The sequence below is a fragment of the Stegostoma tigrinum genome, chromosome 23 (assembly GCF_030684315.1).
Source record: "Stegostoma tigrinum isolate sSteTig4 chromosome 23, sSteTig4.hap1, whole genome shotgun sequence".
Taxonomy (NCBI): domain Eukaryota; kingdom Metazoa; phylum Chordata; class Chondrichthyes; order Orectolobiformes; family Stegostomatidae; genus Stegostoma; species Stegostoma tigrinum.
Genome location: NC_081376.1, coordinates 3467250 through 3491680, shown reverse-complemented (window position 1 = coordinate 3491680; position 24431 = coordinate 3467250). Strand labels below are relative to the sequence as shown.

Genomic DNA, 24431 nt, shown 5'->3' with positions numbered 1-24431 from the left:
CCATAATGTTTTTAAACCCATTAAGTACATAAATTGCCATTTGAGCAAAGTTTACTGGAAGTCCAACTAGCCATTAGCAACACTGGAATTTTCATTTTGGAGGAATGGAAACATGGCGAGAGTGGTTGGTTCATTCATTAGTTCAACAATGTCAGTTGTTGGGAATTAATCTCAAGGCAGATTGGTTCTGTAGTGATTGTAACAAGGTCAGCCAGGTGGACCTCATACAATTTGAGTTCCCTGATTGGGGGTGTTAATCTAGTCCAATCAGGGAGCCCTGGCTGACAGATATAAACAGAAGCTTTTGCTCTCTCTGCAAGCTGGTTCTGAGGAAGAAGGACTAGTGTCAAGTACTATGCATGTATAAATAAAGGGTGACTCAGTAACGGGATACCAGCCTCTGTGGAGTCATTTCAGGTTCTATTCCTAATCTTGCAGTTTAGAAAAAGATTTGCCCAATCCCCCACTCTCAAATTGAAAATGGCAGCATGGTGAGGTTAGCCCACTCCGACTGAATTTACAAAGCAAGGTGCCACTTCAGATGAAGATGAAGTTGCAGACATTTTTTATTTACAAGACACAAGGTTTAGTAAAATGTATCTCATTTAATGACTAGTATGCCACATGTACATTTTGGTTTAATTTCCTGCCAATATTTTCCATCATTATTCCTAGCTACTTTACACTGGCCTGTTAGTTACCTGTCTACAGTTGGTAGACTTGTCTTTCACCACTTTGTTTTATACAATACCATTTTCTCATGCACAGATCTATCCATGCTGATGAAGACCGTGACAGAACTCTGCATCTTGTGACAAGGGCATTTCTGGTAACTCATACACGTTCCTCTGAAAGCACCATTACCATCTCAAAGGACAAGGGCAGCAGATACATGGGAACGTCACCATTTGCAACTTGCCTTCCAAGCCACTGACCATCCTGACTTGAAAATATATTGTCATTCCTCCGCTGCTGCTCGGTCAAATTCTGCAATGCGCAGGGGCATCCACACCACAGACTGCAGCAGTTCCAGAAGGTCGCTCACCACCACCTTGTCAAAGGAAATCGGGGATGGGCGATATATGCCGGCCCCAGCAGTGATTTCCACACCCCTGAACAAATAAAAACAACATGAGGGATCTGTGCAGTTATCAACCTGGGACCATGCCTGAGAATCGAGGTACTTACGACGAGAGCTGGAAAATGCATCACAGCAAAACAATATTGGAACAGGACCTGGTGTAGAGCTGGATGAATACAGCAGGCCAAGCAGCATCAGAGGAGCAGGAAAGCTAACGTTTCGGGTTGAGAAAAAAACGTCAGCCGTCCTGCTTCTCTGATGCTGCTTGGCCTGCTGTGTTCATCCAGCTTCACACCTTGTTATCTCAGGTTCTCCAGCATTTGCAGTTCCTACTATCATTGAAATAAGACCACGTGTGTACTGGTTAGGTGTGGGATAAAATGAATGGTGCACAAGGTTTTCCCTGTAAGAAACCACAGCTGACCTTCATGGACTATCTCAAGCTTAGTATTCAAGTTACTCATTTACTGATGGAATTACAGAGAGCCTGGCAATTGCTCTTGACCTAAGCAGTTGTCAGGCCATTTCAGAGGATAGTTAAGAGTTAACTATATTGCTGTGAATTTGAGGTATAGAGTCATAGAGATGTACCGCTCAGAAACAGATCCTTCCATCTAACTTATCCATACCAACCAGATTTCCTAAATAAATCAGGTCCCATTTGCCAGCACTTGGCCCATATCCCTCTAAACCTTTTCTTTTCATAGACCCATCCAGATGTTTTTTCAATGCTGTAACCAGACCAGCCTCCACTACTTCCTCTGGCAGCTCATTTCATACACGCACCACACTCTGCGCGAAAAAGTTGTCCCTCGGGTCCCTTTGAAATCTTTTCCCTCTCACCTTCAACCTATGCCCACTAGTTTGGGGCTCACATACCGTGGGGAAAAGACCTTGGCAATTCACCCTATCCATGCCCCTCATGATTTTATGAACCCCTATAAGGCACCCCTCAAACTCCGACACTCCAGAGGAAGTAGCCCCAGCTTATTCAGCCTCTCCCTATAACCCAAACCCTCCAACTCTGGCAACATCTTCGTAAATCTTTTCTGAACCATTTCAATTTTGTCAACATCTTTCCTGCAGCAGGGAGACCAGAATTGAATGCAGTACTCCAAAAGAGGCCTAACCAATGTCCTTAACAGCCACAACATGACCTCCCAAATACTATACTTAATGCACTGTCCAATAAAGGCAAGCATACCAAACACCTTCTTCCTTACATATAGGCCTTCCTTGAAGAGAAGGAGTGAAATACCAACAAACTCTGCATCGTCACCCTGACTGAGACTAGCTGAATCCTTATTGGCTGCCAGAGACCTGCACTCCATTGCCATAGCCATTGGAGTTCAACTACAAGGTAAGAGGGGAAAGCCGCATCGGGGACTCACTCCAGATGCTGCCCTCACAAGGAGACAAGGTGGGTGTTTGCAGGTAGCCAGCTGGAGGAGGAACCACACATAGACCCCTCAGAAAGCCTTTCAGCGCACTGTGGCAGGTTTCCAGCCCCTCCACCCTTACCCTGCCTGAGATCCTCAAACCTGTGGATGCTGTAGGTGAACAAGGTAACGTCACGTATGGGTCCTCTAACCAGCAGCGCCCTCAGGGTTGTGTACCCCAATCTTCAAGGTCAAAAGCCCTACTATCAATAGGGCAGGGTCCCTGCACCCCTAGGAGTGTGCCTCAACCTAGCTGGGGGGGAGCAAAGAAGGACAAAACCTTCTGATGCTACATAGATAGCACAGGTGAGACTCAATGATAAATAGAATACCACTTTTGTAAACATGCTGAGTTCAAGTTGTCAGCTGGCTGACAGACTGGCATTTTAGCTGCAGCTACAGGAATGAAGCTACAGTAGATAACCTTCCTTAGTTCCAAACAATGGTAGAACTTGTTCCGAGGACCATTCCCCTTCCCTGACACCTAAGACAACATTAAATGTTATTATTGAATGCTGGAGCATCAGATATTTGGAATCCCCTGCACAGCTGATTAATTTTTTACGTTCCTGTTATTGAGTAGAACAGTTAAAAACAAAGAAAATAGCAAATAGGGTCAGCTTGCCTTTGAAGCAGGTACACACATACAGCCAACAAATGATAACTCCACTTAATTCAGATCTACTGGAACTGAGTGTCAATTAAGTCCTTTGAGACTCTGTTACAGCGCTCTGTCATAGAACCTCTACAGTTTGAGAGGAGGTCATTCGGTCCATTAAGTCCACACCAATCATTTGAAGAACATCCCACCCAGTCCCACCCCATCCCTGTAACCCTGCATTTCCCATGGCTAATCCACCTAACCTATATATCCCTGGACACTATGGACAAATTATTATGTACCAATCCACCTAACATTTTTTGACCTTGGGAGGAAACTGAGTGCACAGGCACAGAGAGAATGTGCAAACTCTACACAGACAGTTGCCTGAGGGTGGAATCAAACCCAAGTCCCTGGTGCTGTGAGGCAGCAGTGCTAACCACTGAGCCACCATGCCGTCCTGTTGCCAGTGTCATGGTGAAGATGATGACCTCATTTCCTCCTCTCTTTAGTGTCTATCAGCTCCACACATTACCTGTTCCAGTTGTATACAGCACTGTACACTGGGATTATATAGCACAGTGCAGACAATGTGCCTCAAGCAGTGCTGCTCATGGATGAATCTAAGCATTGGATGCTTATCTGGAGAGGCTTATCATCTACTCCCTGATGTCGCAGGATGGGCTGCATTGTACCTGCACTTGGCCACTGTCAGGGTTTGCATATTGGAGCCATCAGCCATGGTCTCAGAGAGTAACTTTGCTGTCTCCCAATAAGCATCTGGTCCTTGGAACAAAGCAGAAACTTGAGAGCCCTCAAGGACATAGACATAATGGCATCTTCCAGGGTACCTAGCCGTAGGCTTCCGAAATGTATGGAGATGAAGACAGATGAGCTGGACTTTAAGAGGAAAGAATTGCCTTCCACCAATGAATTCAGTCATGTCATCAGGTTACACTCTCAATGTGACATGTACAGTCTACAGCGCCCTGTACTTGGCAGATACCAGCCCTGTTGGCAAAGTCTACTGTACAGATCTAGCATTGACCCAAGGTTTGTTGGAAATGCTTCAGCCTTATCTTTTGCACTGATGTGCTTTGCTAAGTGATACACTAAAAGTTAAGGATTAGTTGCTCAGGATTGAGGAAAGAAAGGATCCTCTGGAAACGTACACTGCTACAAGGACATGGTGTGATAACCTGGTTAGAACAGGCTTTGCTACTTTATATTCAAAGAAGGCAGGTTCTCGTGATACCTGTAGCTCCCTTCAAATTTCAAGAATGTTGTGTTTCATTTCCCTATGTCATGATAACTCCTGTTCTAAATGAAATCGGTCAGCACCAACACTCCCAAGTGGCCTTGGATAGCCGATGTGATAGATCCACTGTTCTCCTTGTCAGGGATTTTCAGGATCTGTTGATGGAATTGATGGCAACGCTGATTGCAAGATCTTGTGTTGTTTCACCATCTGAGACCCACACATTGACAGAGCACATTGTGAAAGGAAAGGGATGTTGCTCCCATATGCATTTTGAAGAGTTAATAGCACATTGATGGTAAGAGTAGTCAGCAAGTTACCTTACCTGTTCTCATCAGGTTATTGGTGACTCGTGGCATGATTTTCTGTTCTTAGGGTGAAAAGGGCTGCCGCTGCAAGGAACACATTTTTCTCCATTGGAAACCCAGCAATCACTCACTCCAGTGCTGAATCCAGCAAGGTTTGTAGGGTGGTCTCATTGAAGTGTTGTATTCTGCTTTCCTACCTCGGTGCTTTAGATTGTTCTGACCCTCATTGAAGGCCCACTTTGGACATGGCACAAAATCACACAAAAACCTCGCAAGTGACTCATTGAACCAAATGTTTCCTTTCCAATTCTCTCCAAGTCCCAGTCGACTGCTGTAATCTTTAGCCTGGATCATCTCTTCAAAGACTGCCTTTCTATTTCCTACTTCCTGCTGCAAGTCGAGTGCTTTCATTTTATATAACATTTCTACTTGACTACCATCAAGACATAATTAAATGGAATGACCCTGCCAATTGTGAAGGTCCCTGAGTACGGTAGTGCAGAAGTGGTGCAAATCTGGGGGCTGCGGGAAGATTTCCCTGCACCGAAAATAAATTGCTCTGACATCCAAACAAGGCAGTGGAACAGGGAATTTGAAGTCTTGTTTTCGTTAGTTTCACCATATCATCGATAAGCAGAAAATTATACTGAAAAGATCTTATGCTGGAACTGTACCAAATTGTGGTCATTTCAGTTCCCAGAATACAAAATGGAACATGACTGAGAATTCAAATGTTATTAAATTTATTTGCCACAACTCTCCTATTTCCACAGATGTAATACAAATTATTCTTGTTTTTGTACATTTCAAGTGTATGTGACTTTGTGGTAGCAATTTGCCTTCATCTCTACACTGTAATTGTGGTTGAGATGGCTTTTAAATTTGATTTTAATTGAAAAAAGATGAGAATTTCACTTACCTCCCTGTGCTGTCAAATCTGCATCTTATTCTGAAGAATAACAAACGTCAAAGTCTAAAAGATGAGAAAGTCTCTTACCTCCCTCGTGCTGTTAAATCCACATTTTATTCAGAAGAATAATAAATCTCAAAGTCTCAACATGCTCTCGAAATTTTCAGTGGATGTCACTTTTATATGAAGGATCATTTCCCCCTCCATTTTGTTTTCTGACAATGAAACTGGCAGAGGCACAAAAGCTTTATTGTTTGATTCTGCAAGAGCGAAGAGAAGGTGCCGTAGCTGAGGATCATTTTGCATTTGCCTGATATCTACACACCACATGCAGGAGAAGCAGGAGTCACTCCAGAGAGACCAGGAGATTTGAACGGACCTGGAGTCAGGCGGAAACACTAAACCTAATGGAACTGGCACATGTACTTCTGCCTTAGCACTTACTTCCAGCAAGTACGACCAAATGAGCAATGTGTCAGGTATCCAGGCAAGGGGCATGATGATTCATCGTAATATTGCATGCTAACCTGGCTGAAACCAACTCAAAGATTAATCTGATATCTCGAGATTGTTCTGGCTCAGTACAGAGCCATTGAAGCATGGGAAATGATTTTGACTGAAAACTGTTCAAATTGAAGTTCTCTTTTTTACCATTGTCATTTTGCCTTCATTTTATTTCCTTTGTAAGGAGGCTTTGTGGGGCAATGGGTATCGCTCTACTTCTTAGACAGAAACTGTGGGTCCAGTCTCAATAGCCAAGGATGGTGCATTCATAATGTGGCTGAACAAGCTGACTATCAACATTGAATTCCTTTCAGTGTGCATATGTCAGGCCATAAGAGCACCAGGATCTCCCGACAAGTACATGCTTGAAGAGCAGTGATGCCCCTCAAACAGTAACCTCCGGCTTTCACTGAGGATCATAGAACGTAGAACATACAAAAGTACAGCACAGTGCAGGCCCTTCAGCCCACAATGTTGTGCCGTGGAATAATCCAAATCCAAAAATAAAATAACCTAACCTACATTCCCCTCAATTCACTGCGGTCCATGTGCATGTCCGGCAGTCGCTTAAATGTCACTAATGACTCTGCTTCCACGACTTCCACTGGCAAAGTATTTCGTGCGCTCACAACTCTCTGGGTGAAGAACCTCCCTCTGACGTCTCCTCTATACCTTCCTCCTAACACCTTAAAACTATGACGCCTCGTGGCAGTCAATCCTGCCCTGGGGAAAAGTCTCTGGCTAACGACTCTATCCATGCCTCGCATTACCTTGTACACCTCGATCAGGTCACCTCTCTTCCTCCTTCTCTCCAGAGAGAAAAGTCCGAGCTCAGTCAACCGCTCCTCGTAAGACAAGCCCTCCAGTCCAGGCAGCATCCTGATAAACCTCCTTTGCACCCTCTCAAAAGCCTCCACATCTTTCCTACAATAGGGCAACCAGACTTGGACACAATATTCCAAGTGTGGTCTCACCAGGGTTTTGTAGAGCTGCAGCAAAACCTCGCGGCTCTTAAACTCGATCCCCCTGTTAACAAAAGCCAAAACACCATATGCTTTCTTAACAACCTTATCCACTTGGGTGGAAACTTTGAGGGAGCTATGCACTTGAACACCAAGATCCCGCTGTTCCTCCACACTGCCGAGAATCCTGCCTTTAATCCTATATTCAGCATTTAAGTTTGACCTTCCAAGATGCATCACTTCACATTTATCCAGTTTGAACTCCATCTGCCATTTCTCAGCCCAGCTCTGCATTCTGTCAATGTCTCGCTGAAGCCTGCAATAGCCCTCGATACTATCAATGGCATCTCCAACCTTTGTGTCATCAGCAAACATACTAACTCACCCCTCAGCCTCCTCATCCAAGTCATTTATAAAAACTACAAAGAGCAGAGGCCCAAGAACAGAGCCCTGTGGGACACCACTCAGCACTGACCTCCAGGCAGAATACTTGCCATCTACAACCACTCTCTGCCTCCTGTCAACCAACCAATTCTGAATCCAGACAACCAAATTTCCCTGTATCCCATGCCTCCTGACTTTATGAATGAGCCTGCTGTGGGGAACCTTATCAAATGCCTTGCTGAATTCCATGTACACCACATCCACTGCTCAACCCTCGTCAACATGTCTCATGACCTCCTCAAAGAACTCCATAAGATTTGTGAGGCGTGACCTGGCCCTCACAAAGCCTTGCTGACTCCCTTTATTCATGCTATGCTTTTCCAAATAGTCATAAATCCTATCCCTCAGAATTCTTTTCAAAACCTTGCTGACCACAGACGTAAGACTGACTGGTCTGTAATTTCCAGGGATTTCCCTATTCCCTTTCTTGAAAAGAGGAACAACATTTGCCTCCCTCCAATCTTCCGGTACGACTCCCGTGGAGAGTGAGGAAGCAAAGATCTTCGCCAGTGGCTCAGCAACCTCCTTTCTGGCTTCCCAGAGCAACCCAGGATAAATCTGGTCTGGCCCAAGGGACTTGTCAATCTTAATCATACCTGGGAATAACTAGTTACAGAAACAAGTGCTTTGTTTGCCTCATATGAGATGAAACATTAAGAAAGTGTCTCATTTCCTTTAGTTAAAGAAAAGCTCCATTAACCCAGCACAACTGTTAACCTTTGTGAGATATAGCAGTTGAAGGGTCAGTTTTCCTGCTCCTCTGATGCTACTTGACCTGCTGTGTTCATCCAGCTCCACACCTTGTTATCACCAAAACAATGTTCCTTTCATCTCCAATGATTGAAATCAAAATCGCAAGAAATGTGAGTTTAGCTGGGTATCCATCATTTTTCCTGCCAATGTCACAGGTAGAGAAGGTGATGAAGAAGGCACTTGGCACACGAACATGGAACCCCTACAGTGTGGAAACAGGCCCCTCAGCCCAACAAGTCTACACTGACCCTCAGAACATCCCATCCAGACCCAACCCCGCTAATCTACACTTCCCTTGAACACTATGAACAATTTCCCATGGCCAATCCACCTATTCTGCACATCTTTGGACTGTCGGAGGAAGCCAGAGCACCTGGAGGAAACCCGCACAGACACAGGGAGAACGTACAAACCCCACACAGACAGTCACCCGAGGATGGAATCAAACCCAGGGTGCTGTGAGGCAGCTGTGCTAAGAGAAATGAGTACAGGAGGTGGGACATCATATTACAGCTGCGCAAGACATTGGTAAAGCCACATTTTGAGTGCTGCATGCAATACTGGCTGTCCTGTTAGAGGAAGAATGTTATTAAACTGGAAAGGATACAAAACAAAAACATTTACAAGGATGTTACTAAGGCTGGAAGGTTTCAGTTATGAGGAGAGGCTGGATGGGCCGGGACTTTTTTCTCTGGCACGTAGAGGACTTTGAGGTTACCTCATAAAAGTTTAGAAAATCATGAGAGGCACAGATAAGGAAATAGCCAATGTGTTTTCCCCAGGGTGGGGGCGGGGTGGTGGGATGCGGTGGAGTCCAAAACTAAAGGGTATAAGTTTAAACTGAGAGAGGAAAGGTTTAAAAGAGACCTAAGGGGAAACTTTTTAACAAGAAGGTGGTGTGTACATGGAACGAGCTGCCAGAGGAAGTGGTAGCAGTGGGTACAACTACAACATTTGAAAGACATAGGGTAGGAAAAGTATTGTTGGTTAGGGGCTAAACGCAGGCAAATGGGATTGATTCAGTTAGGAAACCTGATTGGCATTGACAAATTGGGCTGAAAGGTCTAGTTCTGTGCTCTATGACTTTATGACTTTAGGACTCTCATTATGAAAGTTAAAATTTTTCTCTCATGACAATATGTTGAGTTTTCTTTCTGTGCGCTGTGTATAACAAAATCATAATTCTATTTATAACAAAAGATTAATGGAGATATAAGCTTCCACCATATGCTTTACAAGTTGGTTTCTAGTTTGAACATCACACATACTGCTGCATGATTATAACAGCCATAACTTCACTAGAATTTTAGATATCTTCGAATCAACCTGCTCAGAAATGTCATCACAGTCTCTGAAGCGGGTCAGACTCAAACTGAGATCTTTTGGCTCAGAAGTCCAGACACTACCACTATACCACAACAATCCCAAAGGATTAGTTTAGCATTCTGGACTGCTAGTCCTGTTAGTGACAGTACATTTCTGCCAACTTCCTGTTACCAGGATTTTTATAAAAGTTGTTTTATTAACTTTCTCATCAACAGAAGATGAACTTTATAAACTGTGAATGAAATAGATGAGTTTTACATTAATGGTATTGCCACGACTAGCTTTATATTCCAGATTTACAATCGAATTTTGAATCCCACTAGTTGCTTTGATGGGACCCATGTACCCAGCACGTTATTCCAGGCCATTGGATTACTAATTCAGCGACATTACCACTGTGGCACTGTCTCCTTTGTTGGTAGAGGAGAAAAGAAGTTGGGATTATTCCCACTCCACAGGAAGATGTCAGGATAATGGGAAGTTTTGACTGAGTTGTAGTCCAGTCAAACTGAAGACTAAGCTAGCAGTGTGTGGCTTTGTATAAAACTATGTCCCCTGGACTTGAGGGAGAGAACACGGAAATCTTATCAGGAGGGAGGACTAAAATGGGGAAGAATAAAGATTTCACTGAGAACAAACCAAAGAAGGTGCAAATGAGAGATTGGTTGAGCAAATCTCATGCGACAGAGGGATACTGATGAATGGAGGAGTAAAAGCAAGGCAATACAAAGTGAGCCACAATATAGTTGGGATCTTTTTTTCCTGAGGAAGATGAAGGAAATGGGTAGGGGAGCATAGAAGACCTTATTGAGACAACAGAAGTACTCAAGTAACAGAAAAAGCAGAAGCCAGGATGACTGTAAATCTGAGTGGGACAGTTTAAGTGCAAATGAATGCTGAAAGGGAAGAGGGTGGTGTACATGTTATCATCTGGATGGGTCTGGCAGGGATGTCTGAGATCTCATGAACTAGGGAACAGATGATAATTTATATGTTAATTAGGGCATAACTCAAGAACAAGAACTGGTTGTGTAAATACAGGGTGCAAGTAATCAGTATTGTTGGAGACTGTGGTGTGTGAACTAGAAAGAAATCTCTGACAAGGAAATGAATGACTGGATTCTGTCTAACCAGTATTTTAACCTCTGATATTTAATACTAAATTTAGAACAGTAAGGGCAAAAGTCTGAGTTGTGTTATGACTGTTTGTGCCTTGGAGTATGAACTTTCATAAAGAAATGAACAAAGAAAGATTTATACACGAAGAATATATTTCATGGTAGCAGATGTCTCAAAGCGTATAAGAGCCAATAGAAGTGCATTTGAAGTGTAATCACTGTGGGAATATAGAAAATGAAGGAGAGACAGTGGCTGTTAGAAAGCACGCATTCTCAGGAACACCCCAAAGTGTTCCACAAAATGATTGTTTTCTGCAATAGATGTTAATATATGAGTTGAATCTGGATTAAATTTATCCAAAAGCTTAAATATCTTGTACAGGCCTGTAGTTATGTCTCTCGGACAGTTGTAAGAATAGCCCAGGGATATTACTTCTTCTTTTATGCACTGATTTGGCCTACTGTTTGTTACAAAATGTTGAATGCTGTCTTTTCTGAAGTGTTGTTTAGTGTAACCCATTCATTTTGTTTTCCTTCGTGTCTTCTAGAGCCAAAATCCAGTCTTCTATCTTCTCAGTCTCTTGCTTCCTTGACTAAGATTTTTGGTTAATTATAGAGTTTAGCTTTTGCAAATAGAAATGTTGGAGATCATTTTTATTTTTTCAGAATCATGCTATTTTCTCTCAGGGCAATAATTTAACATGTGAATTTTTATTTGCTTATTTTTTAATGATATTTAATTTTGCCCATAAAGACTACCTGGCAAGATGGTGTCAGGGTAAGTTGCTCCATTCGGAACTCCATTCTGCTCACCAGCTTACTTTCCTTTTTCCTTCTTCTTCTCTCCCCTCTCTTCACTCTGTAGTAATCCTAAACACCCTCCCACCACTGGCCTCCAACTCACACCCCACACGAAGGAGTTGGGAAGGAGTCAAGTCAAGATCAGGAACGACGAGGGGGGAATTGAACACATGGGCCGTATCCTGCAGTGATGGCAGATCGAGTGTAGGCCACAGATGCGCCATTGGCTAGAGCGGGACCGTGAGGCAGTGACAGTAAGAGCAGGGACGGTGAGGTCGGGGATGGTGAGGCAGTGACGGCGGGAGAGGGGCAGTGAGGCAGTGATGGTGAGAGAGGGGCGGTGAGGCAGTGATGGTGAGAGAGGGGACGGTGAGGCAGTGACGGTGAATGTGGGGTTGATGAGGCAATGACATTGAGAGTGGGGCCAGTGAGGCAGATTCGGTGAGAGTGGGGCAGTGAGAGAGTGACAGTGAGAAAGTGATGGTGAGAGTGGGGATGGTGAAGTAGTGATGGTGAGAGTGGGGACGGTGAGACAGTGACAGTGTGAGTGGGGACAGTGAGGCAGTGACGGTGAGAGTGGGGACGGTGAGGCAGTGACGGTGAGAGTGGGGCCATTGAGGCAGATTCGGTGAGAGTGGGGTAGTGACAAGAGTGACAGTGAGAGCGAGGCCAGTGAGGTGAGAGAGAGAGAGACGGCGAGAGAGTGACGGTGAGAGTGGGGATGGTGAGAAAGTGACAGTGAGAATGGGGACGGTGAGACAGTGATGGTGAGAGTGGGGCCAGTGAGGCAGTGATGGTGAGCATTGAGGTGGTGAGGCAGTGACGGTGTGAGTGGGGCCAGTGAGGCAGTGATGGTGAGAGTTGAGGTGGTGAGGCAGTGACGGTGTGAGTGGGGACGGTGAGGCAGTGATGGTGAGCATTGAGTTGGTGAGGCAATGACGGTGAGAGCAAGGCCGCTGAGGCAGTGATGGTGTGAGTGGGGACAGTGAGAGTGGGGACGATGAGGCAGTGGCGGTAAGAGTAGAGCCGGGGAGACAGTGACAGTGAGAGCAGAGCGGTGAGGCAGTGATGATGAGAAAGGGGGCAGTGAGGCAGTGATGGTGAGAGCAGTGATGGTGAGAACAGGGCAGGTGAGGCAGTAACAGTGAGAGTGGGGATGGTGAGGCAGTGATGGTGAGAATGGGGATAGTGAGACAGTGACGGTAAGAAAGAGAGATAGTGAGAGAGTGACAGCGAGATTGGGGACAGTGAGACAGTGACGGTGAGAGCAGGACCAGTGAGACAGTGACGGTGAGAGAGGGGCCGGTGAGGCAGTGACAGTGAGAGTGGGGATGGTGAGGCAGTGATGGTGAGAATGGGGATAGTGAGACAGTGACGGTAAGAAAGAGATAGTGAGAGAGTGACAGCGAGATTGGGGACAGTGAGACAGTGACGGTGAGAGCAGGACCAGTGAGACAGTGACAGTGAGAGTGGGGACGGTGAGGCAGTGGTGGTGAGAGCGAGGCTGGTGAGGCATTGACTGTGAGAGTGGGGACGGTGAGGAAGTGATGGTGAGAGCAGTGATGGTGACAGCAGGGCAGGCGAGACAGTGATGTGTGAGGCTTTGATGGTGAGACTGGGGCTGGTGAGGCAGCGGCGGTGAGAGCGGGGCCGGTGACGCAGTGACAGTGAGAGTGGGGATGGTGACATAGTGACGGTGAAAGTGGGGACAGTAAGTCAGTGACGATGAGAGCAGTGACGGTGAGAACAGTGATGGTGCGAGCAGGGCAGGTGAGACAGTGACAGTGATAGTGGGGTCGGAGAGACAGTGACGGTGAGAGTGGGGGCGGTGAGGAGGTGGTGGTGGGAGTGGGGATGGCGAGGCAGTGACGGTGAGAGTGGGGATGGTGAGGAGGTGGTGATGAGAATGGGGATGGTGAGGAAGTGACGATGAGCATGGGGACAGTGAGGCAGTGACGGTGAAGTGGGGACGGTGAGGCAGTGACAGTGAGAGTGGGGATGGTGAGGCAGTGGCAGTGAGAGAGGGGACAGTGAGGCTGTGACGGTGAGGCAGGGTCTGGTGAGGCAGTGACGGTGAGAGCAGGGATGGTCACACAGTGACGGTGAGTGTGGGGACAGTAAGGCAGTGACGGTGAGAGCAGTGATGGTGAGACAGTGATGGTGAGAGCAGGGCAGGTGAGACAGTGACGGTGATAGTGGGGTCGGAGAGACAGTGACGGTGAGAGTGGGGGCGGTGAGGAGGTGGTGGTGGGAGTGGGGATGGCGAGGCAGTGACGGTGAGAGTGGGGATGGTCACACAGTGACGGTGAGTGTGGGGACAGTAAGGCAGTGACGGTGAGAGCAGTGATGGTGAGACAGTGATGGTGAGAGCAGTGATGGTGAGAGCAGGGCAGGTGAGACAGTGATGGTGAGAGTGGGATCGGTGAGATAGTGATGGTGAAGGAGGGGTGGTGAGACAGTGACGGTGAGAGAGAGGACAGTGAGGCATTGGTGGTGAGAGTGGGGACGGTGAGGCAGTGATGGTGAGAGTGGGGACGGTGAGGCAGTGACGGTGAGAGAGAGGACGGTGAGGCAGTGACAGTGAGAGAGAGGACGGTGAGGCAGTGACAGTGAGAGTGGGGACGGTGAGAGCAGTGATGGTGACAGCAGGGCAGGCGAGACAGTGACGGTGAGAGTGGGTGGTGAGAAAATGATGGTGACAGTGGGTACGGTGAGGCAGAGATGGTGAGACCGGGGCTGGTGAGGCTGTGACGGTGAGACTGGGGCTGGTGAGGCAGCGGCGGTGAGAACGGGGCCAGTGACGCAGTGACGGTGAGAGCAGTGATGGTGAGAGCAGTGATGGTGAGAGCAGGGCAGGTGAGACAGTGATGGTGAGAGTGGGGTCGGTGAGACAGTGGTGGTGAGAGTGGGGACAGTGAGGCAGTGGTGGTGAGAGTGGGGACGGTGAGGCAGTGGTGGTGAGAGTGGGGTTTGTGAAGCAGTGGTGGTGAGAGTGGGGATTGTGAGGCAGTGATGGTCCGAGAGAGGACGGTGAGGCAGTGGTGGTGAGAGAGAGGACGGTGAGGCAGTGACGGTGAGAGTGGGGACGGTGAGGAAGTGATGGTGAGAGCAGTGACAGTGAGAGCAGTGATGGTGAGAGCAGGGCAGGCGAGACAGTGATGGTGAGAGCAGTGATGGTGAGAGCAGGGCAGGTGAGACAGTGACGGTGAGAGTGGGTGGTGAGAAAATGATGGTTACAGTGGGTACGGTGAGGCAGAGATGGTGAGACCGGGGCTGGTGAGGTTGTGACGGTGAGACTGGGGCTGGTGAGGCAGCGGCGGTGAGAACGGGGCCGGTGACGCAGTGACGGTGAGAGCAGTGATGGTGAGACAGTGATGGTGAGAGCAGTGATGGTGAGAGTGGGGTCGGTGAGGCAGTGGTGGTGAGAGTGGGGATTGTGAGGCAGTGACGGTCCGAGAGAGGACGGTGAGGCAGTGACAGTGAGTGTGGGGACGGTGAGGCAGTGACGGTGAGAGTGGGGACGGTGAGGCAGTGACAGTGAGTGTGGGGACGGTGAGGCAGTGATGGTGAGAGCGAGGCTGGTGAGGCAGTGACGGTGAGAGTGGGGACAGTGAGGAAGTGATGGTGAGAGCAGTGACAGTGAGAGCAGTGACGGTGAGAGCAGTGATGGTGAGAGCAGGGCAGGTGAGACAGTGACGGTGAGAGTAGGGATTGTGAGGTAGTGGCGGTGAGAGTGGGGACAGTGAGGCATTGACGGTGAGAGCGGGGACGGTGAGGCAGTGGTCGTGAGAGCGAGGCTGGTGAGGCAGTGACAGTGAGAGCGGGGACGGTGAGGAAGTGACGGTGAGAGTGGGTATGGTGAAGCAGTGGTGGTGAGAGTGGGTATGGTGAAGCAGTGGTGGTGAGAGTGGGTATGGTGAAGCAGTGGTGGTGAGAGTGGGTACGGTGAAGCAGTGGTGGTGAGAGTGGGTACGGTGAGGCAGTAACAGAAGCCTAGTGATTAGAGCGGAGCCTTGCACCATTGTGGAAATGGGAGTTGGGTCTCTGAGATCTGGCTTTCTTTTTTCTTGCTTACCTTTTGGCTCTGGTTTTTGTAACCAAGTGGGTGCCAGTAAGTGGTGACTCTGCACTTTTTGCTGTAGTAATGTATTCCTGTACTTCGTACATGTGAGAAATAAATAATTCTAAAGCTGTGTAGGTTGCTAACAGGCCACAGTACTACAGCATTGCTAACTCATCCTGTCTACCCTTAAGTGGACTTCACAAACTGTGAAACCTCTTTAATGAATGGAACCAAATTGTAGCACAGTGAGATTCAATAAATAGTAAATGAACTAAATGACCAGATCATCTATATTTAGGGATTAATAGATAAATAAATGTTGAGCAGTACTCTCCTGTTCTTTCTATAAATACACTTGCATTTTCCATGGAGATCATACTGGGTCCTGGTTTAATGTGTTATATCGAAAGAAAGCATTTCTGACAGAGCAGCCACAAGCTCCTGAGTCAGACAATCCAGAGTGCTGTGACAGATGTGAAACATTTTAATTGCTGCTTTTTGTATAACCCACTGCAGTCAGCAGAATTCAAAATATCTTAATCATAAGTATAAGGGGAGGAATGGTGGCTCGGTGGTTAGCACTGCTGCCTCGCAGTATAGCAGGGTGGAATGGTGGCTCAGTGGTTAACACTGCTGCCTCGCAATATAATGGGGAGGAATGGTGGCTCAGTGGTTAGCACTGCTGCTTCGCTGTATAAGGGACCTGGGTTTGATTCTAGCCTCGGGTGACTGTCTGTGTGCAGTTTGCACATTCTCCCCATGTCTGTGTGCATTTACTTTGGATTCCTGCCACAGTCCAAAGATGTTCTTTTTTGGTGGATTGGCCATGGCATCCAGGACACGCTAGCCATGGGAAATGCAGGGTTACAGGGGGGTGGCTGTGGGTGGGATAAACTTTGGAGAGTCAGTGTGGACTTGACGGACTGAATGGCTTCTTTCTGTATTGTAAGGATTCTATGGTACACAAGAAAACACAATGTTACACTGGAAACATTTGCACACTGGAATGTTTAATATATTGTTTCACTTTAATTCAGGGCTGTTTGCTGCATGGTGTGTTTTTTAAAATTATTTGTTCACAGGAGCTTGCAATGGAAAAGTTAAACTTTTCGCCAGTTCTGCTAAGGAGTTAGCCATATAGCAAGGGATATGAGTTATGTGTATGCTAGACTGGGACGTTCCCTTCTCTCAATGACTGTAGAATTACATAAATTCTGCTGTACAGAAACAGGTCATTCAGCCCTACTGGCTTTTGTCTCCACCCATTATAATTATCTCTTCCCACTCTATTCTCACATACATTTATTTCCTCTCCAGCATGTCTGCAACAAGCATCTCCTAGACTGCATCACTTCCATTTCAGCAATTCATTTCACATTCCCACCAGACTCCATGTATATTTCCCACATAATCTTGGTTTCTTAAGACTGTCTTAGATGTTGGTCCCAGCTGACTCCATCTTTCCTTATATAGTTACACCTCCTCAATTCAAGTAACAGTCTTGGAACCTTCCTTGAATTTTCATCAATCTTTCAATCGCCCAAGCAGACCAGAATTAGACACAAGAAACAAAATGTAACCAAAAAAATGAAAATTCTATGTGCTTTCCTTGATTCGTTCATGGGATGTGAGTGCCACTACGTGGGGCTAGCATTTATTGCCTGTCTGTAATTGTCTTCAGGAGAGTGGAGATGAGCTGCCTTCTTGAGCCCATTGCAGTCCCAATGCTATTAGGGAGGGAGTCCCAAAATTTTAAAATCATTGAATCATTTTAACACAGCAATGCAAAAGGAATGCTGAAATCTTTCCCGGTTCAGAATGATCTGTATTTTGGAGGGAACTTGCAGATGGTAATTTTCCCATGTAAGGGATGAAAATCAAGCGGGCTACTTTGTCCTGGGTGGTGTTGAGCATTTTGAGAGTTGTTAGAGCTGCAGGCAAGTGGAGAGTATTTCATCACACTCCTGACATGTGCCTGATAGGTGGTGGACAGGCTTTGGGTTATCAGAGGTGAGTTACTTGCTGCAGGAGTCCTAGCCTCTGACCTGCTCTTGAAGCCATTACATTGGCCTAGGCTAGTCTAGTTCAGTTTCTGGTCTATAGTAACCCCAATACAGTGCTGGTAATGCCACTGAATGTCCAAGGAGCAGTGGTTAACTTGTCTCTTGTTTTCAGAAGCTTAGTTCCTGGTGTTTGTGTGGCGTGAATGTTGTTTGCTACTTCTCAGATCAAACCTGGATATTGTCCAGATCGATGGAACACTTTAGTATTAGTCTTGCTCAGGCTCCTCGATTCCAAACTCGGTCGAATGCAGCTTTAATTTAGCATGCTCAATCCACCTAACCTGCACATTTTTGGACCGTGGAAAACTGGAGTACCCAGCAGACATGGGAAAATCTCCATACAGTCAGTCACCTTAAGTCTGGAATTGAACCCTGGTGCTCTGCGGGAAGTCAGGTCTTTTGTCCATGTTTGAACCAAGGCTGTAATGAGGAGCCAAATGGCCCTGGTGGAATCCAAACAGGGCGTTACTGATTGTGGGAATGACATATATATGAAGAGATTGCATAGGTTAAGATTATATTCACTGGAGATCAGACGAATGAGAGGGATCTCATAGAAACTTATAAAATTCTTACAGGTCTAGAGAGGGTAAATGCAAGTAGAATAGTGGTTCCACTCAGTGGTTAGCACTGCTGCCTCAGAGCACCAGGGTTCAATTCCAGACTTAGGCGACTGACTGTATGGAGATTTTCCCATGTCTGCTGGTTACTCCAGTTTTCCAATGGTCCAAAGATGTCCAGGTTAGGTGGATTGAGCATGCTAAATTGTCCATAGTGTCTAGGGATGTGCAGGGTGGATGGATTAGCCATGGGAAATGCAGGGTTATAGGGAAAGGGTAGGGGCTTGTGTCTAGTGAGAGGTGCTCTTTGGAGGATCAGTGCAGGCTGAATGGCCTTTTTCCAGACTGTAGAGATTCTATTATGATGTTCCCAATGACCAGAGGGTCCAGAATCAGTCTAAGGGTGCAGGGTAGAAAATTTAAAACAAAACTGGGGGAAAATTTCTTCACCTAGAGATTTGATTTGATTTATTATTGTCCTATGTACTGAGATACAGGGAGAAGTATTACATCGTGTCTTAACCAGACAAATCATACCTTACCTCAGGACATCAGAATGGTGAGGCTGTGAAGGGGTTGAGGTGAAAACATTCCATGGTTTCAAGAAGGAGTCATAAATAGTTCTAAGGGCTGAAGGAATCAAACAGTGAGGGATGAAAGTGGAAATGTGATATTGAGCTGGATGATCAGTCATGCACCCTGGAGGCAAATACCGGAGTGGCGGTCAGTGAGAGGGAATGGAGTCCCGGAGCGGGGGATGGTGAGGGGAAATGGAGTCCCGGAGTGGGAGATGGTGAGAGGGAATGGAGTCACAGAGCTAGGGTCGGTGAGGGGAAATAGAGTCCCAGAGTGGGGGATGGTGAGGGGGAATGGAGTCACTGAGCAGGGGTCGGTGAGGGGAAATAGGGGGGAATGGAGTCCCGGAGTGGGGGATGGTGAGGGGGAATGGAGTCACAGAGCAGGGGTCAGTGAGGGGGAATGGGGGGGAATGGAGTCCCGGAGTGGGGGATGGTGAGGGGGAATGGAGTCACAGAGCAGGGATCGGTGAGGGGGAATGGGGGGGAATGGAGTCCCGGAGTGAGGGATGGTGAGGAGATAGGGTGTCCCAGAGTGGGGGGGTCAGTGAGGGGCTATCGAGGGTATGGAGCAGCTGAGAGCCAGTGCAGAGCAGGCTGGAAGCTTGGAGCTGAATGGGGCCTGTTGCTGGACTGGGGCCTGGTGCTGGGGGTCAGACAATGTGTGGAAATCCCTGAGCTGATCTACTGCAATGCAATGTTTATTTGTAATTTACTCATCTGGTTGTAATGTCTATCATTTTACCTATGTCTTAGCTCTAACTTATTCTCTGACTCGCTGTAAAGTAATACGAGTACTTTTCTTTTGTATCTAAGATTTGTACCTGGGCACTTGTGCATAATGTAGTTCCATAAGAGGTGACTTTGCAAAACTTTTCATTGTACTGCTGCACTTCCGTACTTGAGTACGTGACAGAAAAGGATAAAAACCAAAAGAACTGCGGCTGCTGTAAATCACGAACAAAAACAAAGTCACTGGAAAAGCTCAGCAGGTCTGGCAGCATCTGTGGAGGACAAAACAGACTTAACGTTTCGGGTCCGGTCACCCTTCCTCAGAACAGTTCTGAGGAACGGTCACCGGACCCGAAAAGCTAACTCTGTTTTCTCCTCCACAGATGCTGCCAGACCTGCTGAGCTTTTCCAGCAACTTTGTTGTGACAGAAAAGGATATTCTAATCCTAATTGAATGACAGAGCAGGCACAAGGTGCTGAACGGCCTAATCCTGTACTTAGTTTCTATGTTTCTATGTCTGTAATTTGAGGAAAATATTAAACTGAAGATGTCATTTAATGTGATGCTTCACTGCCTTTGAAGAATGTGTTGAGACCCAACTGGGGACTGCAGCTGAAAACAACTTCCAGACAGTGGCTCAAACATTTCCAAAGTACCATCTGGATTGAAAGTTTGAATAGTGTGAGGAGCCATGAGGGAGATCACCAATGTGAGATCTAAAATTATCCAGGATTATCAAGTTAGGCAACTTTGAAAGTATTTCAGTTGTACTTTGGCACAGAGGACTGAAAGCCAGGGCACACTGTGCACTGAAATGAGAAATCCACCCTCATCACTTTCTCTCACTGGCGAACATATTGGTTGCAATTTAAAGCACCTTGGAATGATTATTTATTTTAGAATTCCATTGCAGGTCATGATTCCCAGTCCAGCTTTAACAGATTTCTCTCAGTCCTAGCAGCTTAACTGGTATTACAAAGATAGCATTTCTTGATTTTCATCCATTACAATCTTAGCTGTTATTCATCAATATCAGCACAGCAGCTGAATTTCATTAAGAAGCAGAATCTGATATCATGAGCATGGCAGATGACTGGATCTCCTCCAGTATCGACTTTGTGAAACATGTAGAGGAAGGCACCTTTTATTAATGGAATGATTTGGATAGTTTAATATTTCAGTCCTATTAATACTGGCAAATTATGTGACATTGAATATTACTTAGTGTGGAATTCGATGAAATATATCTTGAGTCGATTAATTTTCAATTACACTATGCCAACCTCATTTAACTGATACTTAAATTACAATACCAGTAACATTTCCATTCTTCCATGAACTCTTCACAAAACATAAATTCCTGTGTGGTATGACACTGCATTCTCAATTAATAGATGAATTTGAAAGGAAAATGTTGATATTTCTAGCATGAAAAATTAATGTCTCCATGGTAACATACAAGCGTATGTGAGCGGGGCACACAGGCTTGTGACAAAATTGTGCATGAAATTGTTTTGGAGTTCCCCACCCTTTCCTTTCACAAAGACAGCTTTGTTTTCTAGCCTTATATTTACAGTTTGGACTGAAACATTAGATAATGTATATTCTGCAGCCAAGACTGGCCTTTGGCTGCATGGTTCAAAATATGGACAACATGTCAAATTATGTTGACGATGAGAAGTGTCATGCTGCACAGATTATATTGACTTGAATAGTTAAATTTCACACAGTGGGGGTGAATTTGAGTTTGTGTGATAATGTACAAGTTGACAGAAATTTGGCAGTCCATTAAACATCTTCATCTGTTTGTATTTCCAGTATAGTGAAGAGGGAACAGTAGAGACAATGATACAATAGATGAGGAAAATGCAAGGTTTTTTTTTTAAAGATTGCTTTTGGTGTTGGTTGGAACATAAATATAGGCCAGAAAAGTCTTCTTTTAAAATTTAGTCATAGAATCCCTATAGTGTGGAAGCAGACCATTCAGCCCATCCAGTCCACACCAACCCTCTTTAGAGCATCCCACCCAGACCTGCTGCATGCGAAACCTATTCCCATTACATTTCATTTGACATGGCCAATTCACATAAGCTGTGCATCATTGGATTGAGGAAACCAGTCCACCCAGAGGAAACCCACACAGACACAGGGAGAATGTGCAAACGCTGCACAGTTGCCCAAGGGTGGAATTGAAACTGGGTCCTTGGCAGTGCTAACCACAGAGCCACCATGCCATATAGCTTGTGGCATTTCTGGCTGGGCTATTACTTATTTCCTCTTAAACTGAAGGCTTCATCGAGCTATTGCAGAGGGCAGTTAAGAGTCAATCACTGTGGGTCTGGAGTTATGTGTAGCTCAGACGAAGTAAGGATGTCCAATTTCTTTCCCTAATGGGTATTAGTGAACCAGACAGGCTTTTCTTTTATTGATTTCAAATTTCATCTCCTGCCATGGTGGGATTTGAACCCATGCTCCCATTCCATTAGACCAACTCTCTAGACGACTAATCCATTGATATTAACTCTACGCCATCGCCTCTCCTGTGAGGGTTTTCTGACAATCTGAAGAGGACATACAGAAAATCATTTAACATCTTATCGGCATCTTCAGTAGTGCAGCACTCCCTTGGTAGCCCCATAATTAAATTCTCAAGCCTCCAGAGTGAGATGTGAACTCACAGCCTCCCCATTCTTCACTGAGTCAATGTTGCCATGAGAAAGATTGCAGAAATTCCATTTTTAATGTTTCATCCATGCCTACACCAGTTTGAAACTGAGGTTGACAGGGTGGAGAGCATTAGGTTCCTCAGAGCAATGATAACCAACAAACTATCTTGAACTTCCCATGTAGATGTGGTGGTCAAGAAGGCACAATAACATCTCTTCTTCCTCAGGTGGCTCAGGAAATTTGACATGTCCATAAGGCCCCTCACCAATTCCTACAAATGCACCATTGAAAACATACTGTCCGGGTGCATAACGGCCTGGTATGGCAACTGCTCTGCCCAGGACTGTAAGAAACTACAGAAGGTGACGTGCACAGCCCAACCCATCACAGAAGCTCACTGCCATGGAAAGACAGCCAACATCATCAAGCACCCACACACCCGGGTAATGATCTTCCACAATCTCTTCCATCAGGCAGGGGAGACAGAAACCCGAATGATTGAGCAAGCAGATTCAGGAACAGCTTCTTCCTGGCCGTAATCAGACTGTTGAATGGATTCTAGCCTCACATAATGTAACCTGCAATGTAACCTGTATGTCTCTCAGTCTTTTTGATCTATACATCCTTTGCTTGTTGTGATCTGCCTGCACCACTCATAAACAAAGCTTTTCACTGGATTTTGGTACAATAAATAAATCAATTAATCAGTCAAAATATATAGCTGGGGTTCAAAAGAATATTCCAGGCAATGTTAGCCTTTCAGGTAGCAATAGCTAGTAGCCAGTTTGGATTCTATGAGATTCCTACCCAGATACCTGTTGTGAAGCATAAAAGATGAAGTGCACATGCATTTTCAGTGATCTTATCAACATCACATTCTGTTAACAAACTGGAAGTTAGTTCTGTTAGGATCTACAAGTCTGCCCTCAGCCAATGATGGCAATAAAAGGACAAAGCAGCAGTCTGTGGCTGTTCAATGATGCTGGGAAACTGGTAGAATTTGCTGTTTGTCTGAATACTATAGTGTCTTGAGAATTTGGTTCTGTCACTCCTGATTCGAGGCTGGGGTCTTGAAGGTTGTCAGTAATAGAGAAAATGAACTCTGTCATCACACCTTCACTTAGCATCAAGCAGTACATTTGATATAAACTTGATTTTCAATTTGTTCCTCACACGATGTGAAGCTTTTTTTATTAAGTCTAAACTCAAAAAAAAGGTTTAGCCTACGTTTCTTGTAATCCACATGGGCTGTCCTACTTTGTCAACATTTCAATTGTATTGCCCTGCTGGTCAATTGTCAATATTAAATCTTCAGAATAGTGTTCTCAAACAGTAGGTAATTACATTTTGTGCACTTTATATTGTATTTTGAAATGATGTAAACCAGGCTTTGCGCTTGAAATGTCCTGAATACAAAAACAAATTGCTAACTTAAGACTTTACACTCAATCTTTAACATAAATTCAATAGAAACTTGAGTTTGAATCTGAAACGTAAGTATTGAAAAAATAAGCATTTTGTATTTGCCTGCTTCAGTCAAGCTAAATTATTGACTTCTACATTGAAGAAATTCCCTTGCAGGATCCAATTTTCATGCAATTACTTGCCAGTGAAGCCAAACCTAGCAGCATCAATCAGTGGCGACTTGTGGAGTCTAAATGTGGGGTCTTCCCCTCAGCAATTTTTATTTTAACAATAAACCAATCTGAGGATGATAAGGAATTAAAAGGAACAACATTGAGACTGAAAAAGAGTAGCCCTAAGCCTGAGCAGTGATGTGAATAATCTTATTTAAATCTGAAGTCTGATTGTGAAATTAGAATATAGTACTGAATTTCAGCCTGGACAAAGAATCATGTCAGTTCATCAAACACCACCAACAAGGACAAAGTTTACACTTAACAAAGAGCTAGCTAAGCAATATAATCAGTTAATGTCTTGATTGCAGTCCCTTGAGTAATTATGTCAGCAGTTTAATTGCATAGAGCTTTTCCCTTTATTCTCTGTCACGAGGAAATAATATTAATAAGTCCAAATGCCCACATATCAACTCAAATACAGAAGTCATTGTTATTATGGAACTACATCACCTCATAAGTAAGTTTGTGGTATAATGATGTAAAATAGACTTTTGAGAAGATTTGTAGCTCGGGTTGTGGATGAGGTTGTAGATTTGCTCACCGAGCCGGTGTGTTTGGTTTCAGAAATTTCGTCACCCAGCTGGTTAACAACATCAGCGCCCCTCCAGTGAAGCGTCAGTGTTCT

The 24431-nt window shown here is 45.4% G+C and overlaps 1 long non-coding RNA gene across 1 annotated transcript; it reads left to right on the top strand.

Moving 5' to 3' along the window:
- The first annotated feature begins 795 nt into the window (after positions 1–795).
- LOC132210917 (uncharacterized) lies at positions 796–23295 on the top strand. Its single transcript, XR_009447159.1, has 3 exons — positions 796–1180; positions 2311–2441; positions 22393–23295. It is a non-coding gene; the product is annotated as an uncharacterized LOC132210917 (long non-coding RNA).
- The last annotated feature ends 1136 nt before the right edge of the window (positions 23296–24431 follow it).